The following is a 13,046-nucleotide window of genomic DNA, read 5'->3' as shown; positions in this document are numbered from 1 at the left end:
CAAGCCACAACCCCCCCCCCCCCCCCCCCCCCCCGAAACATCTTAATTTCAAAACTTTATGGGCTACAACATGCAAAACAGTGACAATGGGCTGGTGAATGGCTCTAGTTTCCTGCAATGAAAATTAAGATGCAGTGTATTTAGCAAAGTTTCAGTAAGTAAAAAATGTTTTTTTTAACAATGACAAATGTGCAATTTTTTTTCAGTGCTAATGTTGTGCTAGCATGTGTTGCAGCCTGAGCGTGTGGCTTTTTGATCATGAGAAGGATTCATGGGACAGCGATGAGAGCGTTTACATTTCTTATTTATTTTGGGGAGGGGGAGAAGGTAAAGGATGGCTCTAGACAACTAGAAGTGGCACACATGAATAAAATACAGTACCTCAAGTCAAGCAGACACACACTGCTGTTTAAGGCCTCTTAGTGTGGTTTTCCACAGTAACAGTAACAGTTGTATTAAAACATACCGGCATTACAGTATAATACTGCATGCTAAATTAGCAGGGATGGAGCCACTGCAGACACACCACACGTATATTCCTGTCCAGTCCAAACAACATGCTCCAATTAACACCCCCTTAATCGGCATTCAGCAGCCCCCCACCCTACCCCCAACCCTGAGCAGAGCCCTCTGAGTCCCAGCAACCATTGGAATTGACAAATCAAAGAGCAGACATCTCTCAACAAGGAAGTAATTGGCCTGACCCCACGACCTCTCGTGCCTTGCATCAGGGATGCATTGAATCAAAACCTGCTACTATGAGACACACCCACACTGCTAACTAGCATCTCGGTCCCTTAAAACACACGCACACACTCTTAATGTATACAGTAACACTTACACACAAAGACGTCATTAGTGGCTGTGCTGCGCTCATCGCTCATTAGACACAAACTAGGGAGAGAAGTTCAGTTGATGGGGAGACAAAGTGGCTTGTATTGCACACACACACACACACACACAGGCATGTGCTGACAAACATAAAAAAATGACCGGGTCTTCATCTAGTGAGGATGAGAAACTGCAGAGCTAATAAGGCAGTCTTGCAAATAGACAAGAAAGAGTAGGAGAGGGTGGAGGGAAACGATGGAGAGACTTCCATTCCGCCCTGCTGTTTAGAGGAGTTTAGATTGTTGGTGGGACAGAAAAGATCGGGCTTAATAGAAATACTTTATGTATACAAAAAATAAAATAAGGCTTTAGTAAATACATGTCTTCATCTGCAGGTTTCACTTTTTTTTTTCAGACTACAGGATATCAACAAAGAAACAAAAATTGGTTTAGTACCAGTACTTTCAGTCAGTCCTGCCGGTTGTCTGAAAGTATGCCAAAGAGAAAGAGGAAAGGTGGAAAGCTAGGTGGACAACACGTTCTCACTCCCAAAGTGTAATATTTTACGCTAGGTCACAAATCGTTAACATATTACGCTTCCGGGCATCCAACATGTCCCTAAATGACAAGATCGGAAAAACGAGGAAACATGAGAACCGTTTGGAATCAGTCTACACATGTTATTAAATTAAAGTGCTGGTTAGGGTTAAGATAAGGTTAGGGTTAGGGCTGGAATACATGGCTGGAATGTGTATTACCACGGGTCAGTCATTCTACTGGATTTCACCCATAACCGGGCACGTAGCTTAAGAACGCGGAAGGTCACCTTTCGCATTCCTCAGGAACGCCGTGGGTCGTGACAAAGAGTTGGGATGTTGCGCCTCGGGAGTGAGAACAGGCTGAGGTGGAACAGTGAAATGAACTACTACTAGGAGGCCAGTATAATACGCACCACCTAAATTCAATCAGCTTATCATGTCTGTGCAGTCATGATTGCAACAATGCAACAATGTGAAGTCTGTCAAGTTTCTCAGTCACAAAAATTAAGATTTTATGACTCAGTAACTGCCTATTCCAGCAGCTATTGAAAAATGCAAAAATATTATGTGATTGTATTCCTCTGATAAGGTCAAAGCACATGAAAAAATAAAAGCACAAATAATAAAAGCCCTGGTTGTTTTTCCAGGAAGAGTCAAAGAAACAGATGACCATATATAAACCTGTACCTCAAAGCTGCATGTTGCCCATAGAGACATGTGGAAACATTCTAATTAATTATTGCTCTTCTTGGACTAAACAGTGGAATTATTTAGGGTTGAAGTGGCATATTACTGAGCCTGTGCATATATATCTTTAAATATTATTCATACACACAACAACATAATGATGGTATTTGGAAGCCAGTGTGGGGGTTGCTGCAAATAAAGACACCACACAGGAGTTAAGTGTTATTCATTACACTACATACTGTATGCTAATGAGGTGGTTTTATTTACTGGACTTGGAGGAAAAACTCATAAGATCATCCCAGCGGTTGATATTGTTAACCAGTTGTAAATCTGTTCTCTGCATTGTTATAAAGGATAAATATGTTTCCCCTTTATGTTGAGGGGACAACCAAACTTAATTCCACATCAGCATGTATTTAAATGGCACTAGGTTTCTGTGTAGGGGTGGTTATTTATAGTTAGGAGACTTTCCCCTTCCTCGTGTGTATTTATACATTAATGCAAGAGCATCTAGATTATATTAGCATAAAACCATGTCCCTGTTTGAATACAATGATTTGCAAATCTCATGCATCTATATTTTATTCACAATAGTACATAGAAAACATATCAGATGTGTAAACTGGAACATTTTACTATTTAAAGAAAAAACAAAATGAGCCCATTTTGATTTTGATGGCAGCAACAAGTCTCAAAAAGTTGGGTTGGGGCAACAAAATGATGAAAGTGCGACGGTGAAGTGGAGACTGCTCCAGAACTTCAACAGGTAACTAACTGATGAGCAGTTATGCTGGAGCCGCTGTTTCTACCTGCTCATGTTTCAACAGTAGAGTCACTCTGATGATCACTTTAAAGTCTCTTTGTGCTGGTTTTCATCTTTGCTTTGTGCTGTCGGCTTTGTGTTCATACCAATGACTGTAGAAACTCCCTTCTACAGTCATTTGTTCCTACCTAAAGACTAAGAGAAGGATTACGTGTGTCCTCATTAGGATAGAGGGCTGTAACCTGTAGGTTTAAATTGTTAATTGGTAACTATGAGACAGTATGTTTGAGATAATTTTACAGAGTAACATGAAAGTAACGTAACGAGTAATATAACGAATGTCTTTCTCCTGGGTGTAACGTACTGCATTACTGTACTGTGTATTTGTGTGTTAACTTCTTTACTTTACTGACCCCAACACTGATCACAACAAAGAGGGGAAATACGTCCAACCTGCACAAGCATGTAATTAATTTACCTGAATGTAACGTCTTTGATGTGCTGATTAGAAATGGTGGTGACTCTCAAAGCGGAGCCAATGAGAATCGATAACGGAATTTGATAAGGAATCAAATCAATCCCTTTGTGGAATACACAGGGATGGGATACTTTTCTCTAGCAGTTACCAGGGGGTCATGGACCAGTCCCTAGGCCTGTATGAAAGAGGTGTTAGCAATCAGTGTCACAGCAACTTCCAGTAACTACCATCAACTGCTTACAACTGGTTAGGGAATACACCAATGGCATGCGAGGACTTTTACAGAAAGGCGAGTGTAGACAATTGCTGCCCAACCCTCAGAATAGGGAAAGCAGAGCCAGTTGCTGCTTGCCCTGCATGCTGGTTTTCCATCAGTTTATCCACAATGTGCATGCTTAAACCACCAAAGAAAAGCTGCTAGTCTTTCGGTTTGCCCAGCTCCAGTCATTGCAAGAATTTCAAGCAAAGTTTTTTCAGTTTGCCATTATGGAGTATCGTGTGTTGAATTTTGAGATGAAAAATGAACATAATCCATTTCAAAATAAAGCTGTAACATGACAAAATGTGGTACAAGTGAAGTGCTGTGAATAACTTCCATATGCACAGTAGGTGGTGTGTATCAAAGTAACGCCTAAATGATTTTAGGGCCCAAGGTTTCTCGTGACAATATTACTTCATAACAAGATTAAAAAAATATTATTCACGCTACAAGAGTGTCATTAATGTTGTGGCTGAATGGTGTAAAGTCCTGTCTGTTCTTTTTGAGTTGTACATACAGCACACAAACACATACTGTACATGCTGTTAGTTAATCACTGTGCTAGGGAGAGGACATAGCCTATGCTAATGTTTTAGTTAATACCTCAGTAGCTCTCCTTGAGAAATACATTTGTTGTTTTATTATGAGCTTGTTTCTATAATTCATAGGATGCATGCCATCACAGATGAATGAAGTTGGTAAGAGTGGAAAGATACGTGTAATTCATTGAAGCCTGTTGCCATTGTCTCACTCCATCCTTCTTTTTTTGCCTTTCTCATCCAACTTTTCTTCGGTGTCTGTTGTCAGGGATCATAATATTGTGACAGCTGTTAGTGGTGCATGCACCATTAATGATGTTGCCTCATGGATGTGAATAATTATTTTAGTAAGTACAGACCCTTCTGGGAGGCAAAAAGAGAGAAATTAAATCAAACATTTGAGTATTAACTTACCTTGACACTGTAGCAGTGTAGCAGCAACCCACTAAATGAGAATGAATTCAAAAGAAAAACTGCACACCAAATGGAGTATCCATATGAAATGTGTGGAATCTTTTAAATGACTGCATTTTTGTACAGAGATGATCAAAGTCCAGATCATTCATTCTGGCTACGTCGGGTTCCGTGTTGGGCTTGTAGCCGAAAACTAGCTTTACTTGGTTGTCTGCATTTCTTTGCTAGCGAGAAACAGAGAGAAGCGTTGAAAGGCTGCTCCAACAGAACTTATTGTCTCAGAGGAAAAAACGAACTTAATAGCTTACTTACAACTGGGCTCGTCAGGCACTCTGCAGTGGTTATTATTATATTTGTATGCTTCCATCTCCCGTTTCTGGTCCGTGACAACTCGTACTTTTCGACTCTCCTTTTTCTCCCTCCCTGGCTCCCAGACACATAACGGGTATGGCAGTTCATTCTCCCTGCAGCACGGACTACACTGCCTATGAGGCAACATTCTTTAAGGCTATGCCTCTAACACTCTGCCTATTGCCTTCATATTAAAGAATTTTTTAAAGATTTTTTTTAAATATTTCTTCACGTCATTATGCAACTAGGGGTGACATGGGTCACGAGATTGAGACCCAGGCATTAGAGCCTCTTAATGCGTGTTTTGTTTGGGTTTCCACCGGCGTGGAATTACCAAAAATAGAGAGAGCATAACCTTGTGAAACAGGACAAGATTGTTGTGTAGTCCATTTATTTCAACAAAGTAACTGTATTCTGAATACCACCCTTTAAAAAGGTAACTGTAACGGAATACAGTTACTCATATTTTGTATTTTAAATACGTAACAGCAGTACATGTATTAGTAATAGTACATACATCCTAATGCTGACTGTTTTCCTGCAACATTTACCAAAAATGACTTCATCACTGTGCGGTATTGAATATTGGCAAAGAAAAAAAGAGAGTGCAAATAAAATTTTTCAGGAAAGAGGGCACATAGACATAAACTCTTGCTCATGCTGGTCTTATTCTGCCATTATTTGCTGCAAAACATATATGCACACCCACACATGCACCCTGTCCATCAGCTGGGCAAGCATCTTAGAGCAAGCTGAATAGGTCAAATGGAGCACAGAGGTTATTAATGTGTGAATGTGTGTGTCCGGGTCTCTGCAGTGCTGTCAGTACGTTGTGCTCTGACAGAGGTCTGGGTCATAGCACATTTACTCACTGACATGACTCTAATTACACGTCTTATATGAGCACAGAGACACACACACAAACACACGTACTTCTACTTACACCACACTGCTTTGTCACTGTAGAGTGGAAGTCAAGGCCACAGGGATCACACAGAGGCCATAAAGTAACAATGGCTTCTTCTGTCTGGGTCTTTTCTGCTATATGAGCTCGTTTCTTTGTGTTTATGGATTTGTTTCTTTAGATATGCTTTTGTAAAATTCTGTTAAAATAAGAAACATCACATCCAAAAGCATGCCAAAAGTAATGCATTTAATTGTTAAGAGATAATAACGTGGGGCAATAATTAAGTTTCCTCACTTACAATGACTCACTCTCTAATTTTTTATGGTAGTTTCATTTTAATGGAGACAAAAACATCCAGAAAACGAACAAACAAATTACATAAAAGTATCAGTTTATTTTATGTCATTGATTGGAATAAGTATTTGATCCCCCAGAACTCAGACAGACTTATGGCTCCCATATACTGGCTCTGTGTCCATGTAAAACGCAGATATCAATCAGTCAGTCTATACAGATAATTCCGATCTCAACTTTTTATGCATATTAGACATATTGTCCACATGATATAATCAGTTTCTTCTGTTCCAACCACTTCACTACCATGGGCAAACCAAAGACAAGAAAAGACTTGTCTTTGATTTGACTATAGACCTGCACAAATCTGAAGTGGGTTGCGAGATGATCAGCTTGATCAGAAGGTGACAACTGTTGGTGCAATTATGCGAAAATGAAAGAAATATAAAATGACTCTTAGTTTGGAGCTCCATTCAAAATCTTGGTTTGTGGGCTGAGGATCATCATGAGAAAAGTGATGGATCAGCCCAAAATTACACAGGAGTTTGTTATTGATATGAAAGCATTTGGGACTATGGTCACCAAGAACACCATTGATAACACACTACAGCTCAGTGAGTTGAAATCTTGCAGCACCTGGGAGGTCCTCCTGCTACATGTACAGGCACATCTTAAGATTGCCAGCAAAGATCTAAATGATTCGGAGAAGGCTTGGGAGAAAGTTCTGTGGTCAGATAAAGTAAAATCAAGCTCTCTGGCATCAGTTTAACCTACTGTGTTTAGAGGAAGCTAAATATTGAGTATGACCATTAGAATACCACTCTCCTGGTCAGGCGTGGAGATAGAATGTTAAATTTTTGGGCAGTTTTTCCTGCTAATGTTAGACAATGACTTCACTGCATTGTGTGGCCAATGGACAGGGTCAGATACCGTAAAATCTTGGATAAGAATCTCCTTCCTTCCTTTCCTCAGAACACTGAAGGCGAATCATGGATTTCTTCCAGCATGGTGATAACCCCAAAATACTTATAAGGCAACAAAGACATGGCTAAAGAAGAAATGCATTGAGATCATGAAGTGTCACAATGCCTGTCACAATTAGAGATTTAAATAGGTGATCAGTGGGGATTTTTTTAAGGCACACATGTCAGCTTTATCCCTGTTAGCCTTTGTTGGGATATCTGTTCTCAAGATGCAAAGCTAAAAGTAGAAAAAAAAAAGCTGTCCATGTTTAATATGAACATTCATCCTTTTAACAGAATATATTTGACAGAAAAATGGGTCCCACTCTTCGATAGACTGGCAACCAGTCCAGGATGTACGCTGCCTTTCGCCCCATCCTGCCTTATATAGTTTCCTATTTTGCCATGAGTGGTAGTGAATGTGAACGGATGGGAAATGTGTCTCCCTAAAAAATACATGCATGGTGAATCACTCATTAGAACAATAGAGAACTAACTTGGCCAACCCTTACCAAGTTAATTCCCTATTTGCAGGATTACTTGATCACATTACTTGGTCCCACATTTCCAGTTAAACACACTGCATATGCATTTCAGTCCTAACACACTGAAGCTCATGAATGCAAGTGGCAACTTTTCCCAAATCATGATATTGACAAGACCTTGATAGAAATGTTAATAGATTAGCATAAATCGTTCCCCCATGCCCTTTGATTTTGCATATGATGTATGGGAGAAATGAAAATCTCTGTCCATTTGGTTTAATACACTCATTATCCACAGTGTGCTGTTTCACCAGTCAATAGTGTTTTAAAGTGATGAATAGGTGACAGTGTGCACCATTAAAATAGATCCAAAATGGAGCTCTTTCCTATTGCATGATACACCTGGAAGGAGTGTAGATATTTTTCATTGTACAGCGACAAGAGAGACAAGAGAAACTTTACAGTAGTTTGATGTCTGTGATATGAAGTTAAAAACATGAGCTCAGATAAAGAGTTTCTCAATTAAAATGGAAAACACAGAAACATACTATATTTTGAAACACAGCCATCTGCACTGTTAACATTTGGCAATGGTTGTAGCCTAGAGTTTAGCGATGCATATTTAATACTGGACAAAATTGAAATAGCACTTTCCCCACCCTCACCACTGCGGTACCTTTAAGCAAGGCTCTTGACCCTTAACCCACACCAGACTGGTTGTACAGGTAGGGATGTGAGTGTCGTTATGGGTTCCCTCTGAAAGAGAGCTGGACTGAGTGAAATTTAATTGAATTAGAAAAATTGGGAATCTTAACTCTTGGACTTCAATTCACAGTTAAAAATGAATAGTATACAGGGTGTAACATTTTGACACAGTGCATGTGAAGTCCCAATGATATAATACTGACTTGGCAGCGTCTACTGAACTGACTGTACCCTGAAATTATAGGGTATTGAAAAGATTTACCCATTCTCTAGAGTAAGCAAACTTTTAAGAAGAGAGAGCTACTTAAGTTATACACCACATATCTTTGAAATATTTAGATGAATGTAGGGAATTATGTAATTTTCCCAAATAAACTGAATAATATTTGTTTTTATTAAATATATCTATGTTTGAAGTGACAATATGAAAATTGTTAGCAAGGGTGCCTGACTCCTGTAAAAAAGAATTAACGTGTATTTTGAAAGGCTGACTTTAACATTGCCTTTGACCTCAACCCCCCTTCTTCTGGTGCCTGTATGCTAACCCAAAGCAACTCAAGAACCCATTAACCGTTTTTGCCTTTAAGGGAAAACTATTAGCTTGACACAGACCTTTTTACGCATCTGCAGTACTTCAGTAACTTATTACTCTAACGGAATTTTATGTTGAAAATGTGGCGTCTTCTTTCCTGGATTACACATTAGAAAAGAGAAATCTGCCAATTATGGATCTGCATGTGGGTCAGTGTTCCCTCTAATTTTCCATGTGTCTGAGCAAACACACAAACTCTCTGAGCGATCCCTTGGACCACTGTGAGCGACATCAGACGTGTGCACTGTGGTCACGCCAGCATCGAATCCATCCAAGTTTCATGGTTTATTAAGATAATCAAATTACAGCATTTACATTTATGTTCGACTACTTTTAATTAACTGCTTTAGGCCACTTACAATGAAAATGTAAAACAAAAATGTAGTCTTATAAACAGTACATTTGCATAACAGTACATACATTTGCATAATGACTGAAACCAGCCCACTGAAGGAACAATGGGCTGTTCCTTCAGTGGGCTGATTTCAGTCATTATAAAAATGTACTGTTTATAAGATTGGGGAAACCTGCAGTCAAGCTGAGACTGAAGAAGTCACTTGGATGAGTGACGAAGCGTTTCTCCCAGAAAACGCTACGTCCAGATGAACAGAATCAACTTTTGGAGATTTATTTTCCTGGATGATTGAGAATGCATCAAGACATCTAGTGAACCCTCATGTTACACTGGTATGAAGTCCACACTTTTGTCGTCAATTGTTCCGTCTGTCCTGCTCACATCTCCAATGGTTGTACATGTTGTCATTAACATGGCTTCACTCCACATCAGCCACGCCGCTTTGCTAGCTAAAACACCGGTGTCGGCACATAAGGACGCTGTCATAGCCTGTCACCCACGTTGATTAGCTGCGTATATAGAATGTGAATCGCATTATTGGCTGGACTATGGAATAAGGTGGCGTCATTCTAATCCCATACGGGAGCAGCCAGTCACTTACTGACTGCAAAACAGAATTGTTGAAGTTTTAAATTTAATTTCAATTCAGGTTAGATTTTTTTTTGTGCGCAACGCAGATTTTCTGTGCGCAAAGACCGTGCCAGCAGTGCACAATTGCGCACGCGCGCAGCTTAAGCTGGGCATACACTGTGTGATTTTTTTCAGTCGCGTTATTCAGCTTCTGCTCAAACTGTACGATTGACTCGCAGGGGTTATAAGTTCGTAGGTCACAATGCAGGGTCTCACACTATACAGCCCGATGCTCTGATGCGACCCGAGTGCTCACACTGTGCGTCCATAAAAATGAAGGTTATAACAGAAAATATGTCGCTCGCTCTCCCTCTCTGTCTTTCGCTCTCACAGACACGCACACCACCACCATCAACTTTGCTAAATTGCTAATGAAAAACACTGATCAGGCAGCTGTGATTGAGCAGCAATGTAAATCCAACTATTTTCACGGTTGTTGTGGTCGTGATGACTTTGTGAGGCCACATCGAAAAGGCTCAGATGAGCTTGCCAAAGTTCTACAAGTTGTGCCTCCGTCGCTTGTGTCCAGATCACACGCTGCACAGCCGTGCTGCTCCGTCTTTTTCACTGACATTTATGTGATTGCGCGTGCGCAGTGTGAGCAGCGGCGGTGACACCCTCACGACCAAGCGATTGATGATCGGGAGCTGGTCGTGAGGTGTTAATCGCTTCTCGTTACCCCACGTATACTACACGATGCACGACGCACGATGAAGGCCAGAATCGGGCCGATCACCAAAACGGTCACGCGACTGAAAAATCGGCTCAAAATGGGCCAAAAATCGCACAGTGTATGCCCAGCTTTAGGGGGAACATTGATGTGGGTCCTTGACATAAGAGCTGCTGAGAAGGTGTGAAAGGTGTGGAAGTTGATTAAGACTGAGGGGACCACTTCACTACCTGCTTGCCCCTTAAAGAGCACTCTAAGCTGAATATGAGTCCCAAGGACCCCTCTCTTTAACCATTCAGGGGTAGACTAGACTAGCATACAAGCAGCTAGGCGGGCCAACAGACAGAGAGAGACAAATGCAGAGCAGAGAAATGAAGTACCTCTTCACACTGGCAGTTAATAGTACCAGAGTGGAGAGCAGGATGGAGGGGAACCTCTTGGATGTGTGACCCCATGAAGAGCTCTCAAACCGGGTCTCACAGTGTCCCTGAACCCCCTCTCTCTTCTGGACTTACGCCCCTGCAGCCCAGATAGGTCAGAGCTAACCCCATAACCCTACTCTGGAAGCTCAGTAATAGGGCCTGGATGAACTCTTCAAGGGGATTAAAAGCCTCTTCTGTACCCTGGGCTCAGGCTTTTTAAACTCGCTGTTTTTCTTTTTTTTCCTTCAATTTTAACACCTACTTTAATTGTTATCAGTCTAACTTTCCAAAAGAAAAAGTAATATAGTACAAAATATTTTGTGTCAGTACGAAGAAGAAGACCTGAAGATAAAGCTAAAAATGATTCAGCAGCATACAGCTGTGATTTTGGACAAAGGAAGCTGTGACAGAGTTGTGACTCCAACAATGGCGTCCGAAAAACTCCAGTGGAAACAAAACTAGGCTGGGAGAGCTGCAGCACATGAGGACCTGGAGAGGAAGAGTGGCAGCTGAGTGGAGAAATGGAGTGGGGAACTTGGATTTGGAGTACAGGGGAAGAGACACAGAGGTTAACACAGGTTAGGAAAGAGAGCAAGATACTGAAGTCCTATTCTGAGCTACTGTACATAACCAATCTTGCATCTACTGAGCTCTGACAGCACTTCACTCCGTCTGTTAGATAGCAACTCCATGCCAGATATTATATGTTCAAAAGATTTAGCTACTCTGGCCTAATGATGGCCATTAACAATAAACTGGATAATTGCTCTGATCAGTTCTCACTATGTAAACACTGAGCTGGTGCAATACAGCACATAGCTTGAGCTAACATGACAACCAGAAGTTAAAAAGCAAAAGAGACAATGGAACAAACATGCGTGCGACAAAAATAAACAGGATAACTCTCCATATGTTCTGATAGTGTTCAGCATGCTTCTTCACTGACCAGCAACTGCATCTCTCTTGGGACTGAAGCTTTTGTTTAACACCCCCAAGCTATGTGTCTGAGATGAAATATTGTGCTGGTGCTGGTGCACATTTTCAGTTCCACTTCACCTGTTCCCAAATGCACTGGTCTCATCGGTCAGATCTGCTAATTCAAATTCAGAAATTTGGAAAAATTGAGCTTGGTTAAAAAAAAAAAAGCCACAAATTTGTCGAGCAAAGTGAGGCGCTTGATGTGAATGCTTGTATTAGGTATAGGTGAGTCTAAAACAGGGGTTGGCAACCCTAGGCACGCGTGCCACAGTTGGCACGTGAAGGGTTAAACGATGGCACGACCATAGCTGGACTGGCCATCGGGCATACGGGGCATTTGCTCGGTGGGCCGATGATTTTTTTTTGTAACGGTATAAACAATGAAAGGTGGTGGATTGGTGTGTAAAAATAACTCAGTTGTTTGGTGGTGGCTTTGGCGGAGCTTCCACAGATTCAGTAAAATTAACAAGTGGTGGAGGCCAGCAGGTGGATGAGGGAGAGGGAGGACAGGAGGACGAGAGATCCGAGGCAGATATAAACCAAGTTTAGGTGGAGTTTATTTTCGTTATGCTGACTTTTTACAGTCAGTTACAATAACTCGTACTGCGTACTAGCTAGCATGACAGAGTTTCTATACAGCTGGGTCGGTGCTATGATGTTACTGATAGTGAACTTTATTTTATTCATAAGATTAATTAGAGTTGCCAACCGTCCCGTAAAAAGACGTAATTGTCCCGCATTCAGAGAAAATATTACGCGTTTCGTGTTGAGCTGAGAAGGCACGCAGTTTGTCTAGGATGGAAAAAGACACAAAAGTGGATTTATTCTGTCGTTTTGCTGCACAGCTGCCTCTTCTTCTCTCATTCTTCCCTCTCTCTCTTCTGTTGCTACTTTAATCATGAAACTGATCAATGATCAGCTGATCGGCTTTTCTCTCTTGTTTGTTTATTGCCCACTTTGCGCCAGAAAGAGGAAACCGCTGGATGTCGCGCTAAACACGTTTAAGCTTGATCAGCTGTTGTTAGAATTTATTTAATATTAATTTCTAGTATCAGCTGATGTTTGCTGGAGCCACAGCTGTAAAAGCTGCTGGTCATGATATCGGTTTGGTTATCTGGTGAGAGGGAAACATGAAGATGAAACCAGGAGATGTCCTTACTGAATCATCAGAGCTGAACAGGT

This window comes from Neolamprologus brichardi, chromosome 18 (genome assembly GCF_056152115.1).
Source record: "Neolamprologus brichardi isolate AB-2024 chromosome 18, ASM5615211v1, whole genome shotgun sequence".
NCBI classification, from domain to species: domain Eukaryota; kingdom Metazoa; phylum Chordata; class Actinopteri; order Cichliformes; family Cichlidae; genus Neolamprologus; species Neolamprologus brichardi.
The sequence above is the reverse complement of the archived record's forward strand: the minus strand, read 5'-3'. Positions refer to the sequence as shown.